The following is a 2,766-nucleotide window of genomic DNA, read 5'->3' as shown; positions in this document are numbered from 1 at the left end:
ATGCTTTAGGGCGGGGCTACACGGTGATTGACAGGTCTCTACCACGGCGTTGTCTGTGTTTTCATCGTACAACTTCTTATATGCATGTTACTTAGTTAAGGTACGGTGTATTATATCTTTTTAAAGCCCATACATTTCTCCACTCAGTTTCAGACTGTCGAGTGCATCACAACTGGACTGGGCCCTGATTGGCTCCCCTCACTGATGAATCACTGAAATCTGTCCAATCAGATTAGTTTCCACTCAGCAGGAGTCGTTTTTAATCACAATTATTTTAATCTGAAGTACATGTTGTTCAAAACATCGTACGACAGACAATAGATTTCTATCACACATATTTTTTAAATGAACGAATTCAAAGGATCCACATCAAAACGTTTGCTTGCTGTTGTCAACCATCAGCTGATCGGATCACATGTTCTAGACTCTGTAATCTGTAATCACCTCGTAGTCCAGTCCTTTCTTCACCATCAGGGCGTTTCCCTTCAGGTAGAACAGATCTTCAGGGTTCACCGTGACGGTCAGCGTGGCGTCGCTGCTGGAGATGATTGTCACCAGCTGGACGTCCGCCGTGCTGTTTTCCAGGACGGTCACGGGGCCCGGAGGAACCGTGCAGACTGAGAGAGGGAAGAGGCATCGAATGAAGCAGGAAGTGTTACGATCAACATCAACATGAGACAGGAAGTGGGAAGCCTCAAGAGATTTGATTGAATTATAAAAAGATTTGTATAAAAGAAGGATAAGATACTAAAGAGATTATTGTACATGCAGTTACGATTATTACCAAGTTTAGTTGGTGTACTTGACTTCAAACACAAGTAATCAGATGGTATGTACTGTGCAGTGGTGGAAGTAACTAAGTACATTTACTCAAGTGCTGGATTAAGAATTTGTACTTTACTTGATCCCACTTACATCAAATTCATCTCAGAGGGAAATATTGTACTTTTTACTTCACTGCAGTTATCTGACAACTTTACTTCACAAATCGTCAGAAAATGAATTAGAAACTATGTTAAACTACGTAAAAACATCTGATGGCTCTAGATTAGCAGCTTTTCCTTTTAATAAAGTTAATGATGTTTCTGTTTTAGTCATAATGTTTTGATTAAACAAACATTGTGAAGGTGTCACTTTGGGATTAATTAGTCGATTAATGGAGAAAATAATCAGCAGATGAATCCATAATGAAAGTAATCATTCGTTAATAGTTCAAAATGAACCAACTATAACAGTGAAATCCTGACTTTACATTAACGGATGCGTAATAGTAATTTATTGATATGAGATATAATAGTATAAGAGTCACACTTTTTAGTTTGAGCACTTTAACTTTTTAAAACCCTGCAGAGCAAATTGATCACCAGCAGTATTTCTCTACTGAAATTAAAATCTCTGGCATATTGTTGTCCGTGTGTCAGTAAGTTTGTGGAGGTTTAATTAAACACCGCTTTATTTTGAATCTGCACCATCTGAGCCCAACACAAACTAATTCAGATTTTTCCACGGGGCCCCTCTGTGAATAAGGGCCAAAGAATGACAACCTGACTGACTTAATATTGTACTTAAAGGAATAGTTTGATATTTTGAGGAACGCACTTTACATTACTGTAGATGATAACGACACCGTCATGACAGTACGGTCAATATGAAGTGACTACAGGCCTTCGTTAGTTTAGCTTAGCTTAGCATAAACAGCTAGCTCTGTCTGACTGTTTCAAAATTCTAAACTTTATTGCTTCTTCAATGTGACGGAGTGGAATCTGTCTCTGTGAGCTCACAAAGACAGAGAAAGAAGACAATAGCAAAGACTCATAAAGCACATAATACATTAAACACAGTATAAAAGAGATATCAACAGCCATAAAACAATCATAAGAGCACGAAACAAATCTAATCCAACAACAGAAAATATAAAGCACCTGTAGAAACATCACACGACCAACGAGATAAAAAGCTTCAAGTGCATTAAAAACATATTCACAATCGCACTAATATTAGAAGCATATATAATAATAATGCTTCTCAGTGTTTTGTCAGCAGGAAGGAAATTAAAAAAGGTTGTTAGTCGGGGTCCTTTAAAACTTTAAGGCCCGTCTTTTGTAGAGATGTGGATTTCCTCTGAGGGTGTGTGGTCACATCCAATAACTCTGGAAGCAGCAGCAACACTTTGTCCAGCTGACATGTTGCCCAACAACAGTCATTACGTGGTGAGGACGCTCCTCCACTGCACCAAACCAGGAGAAAGGTCTCGCTCATAAACACGTTATGTCTTGTTTGAGTAAACAACACAAACATCTAAAGCTCGTTCTCAATTAAATACCAAGTCCCAATTTTGCTAATATCTATTGTCTAATATGTCATATTGTGTCTGCTTATACGTTGCACTGACAACAAACTTAACCCTTTAAAAACAATCAGATTTGTTAATGTATTTCTATTCTTTTAAAGCAGTTAATGGGCCTCTGAAGGGGGAAGAAAGAATCACTAAGAATTGACAATAAATTAAGTTAAGAATGTCTGTTTTTGTGGTAAAATACTGGCTTCTTTGACCTCTTCAGGCCCCTAAAGATACTTTTGTCTTTTAACAAGGGATCCATAGAGTCCATAAAGGTTAAAGTGCTTTAAAAAGGAGCAGAAATAGAAAACATCCAGTGTCTCTCTGAATCCTCCCCAACATCCCCATCTCTTCCTGCCCCTCGCCAGCGAACAGCCGAGGCCCTCCACAGAGTCCAGAGCTCTACTCACGTCTTTCGGCCGGACATA

This window comes from Anarrhichthys ocellatus, unplaced genomic scaffold, assembly GCF_004355925.1.
Source record: "Anarrhichthys ocellatus isolate YVR2014 unplaced genomic scaffold, GSC_Weel_1.0 scaffold8, whole genome shotgun sequence".
NCBI classification, from domain to species: Eukaryota; Metazoa; Chordata; class Actinopteri; order Perciformes; family Anarhichadidae; genus Anarrhichthys; species Anarrhichthys ocellatus.
The sequence above is the reverse complement of the archived record's forward strand: the minus strand, read 5'-3'. Positions refer to the sequence as shown.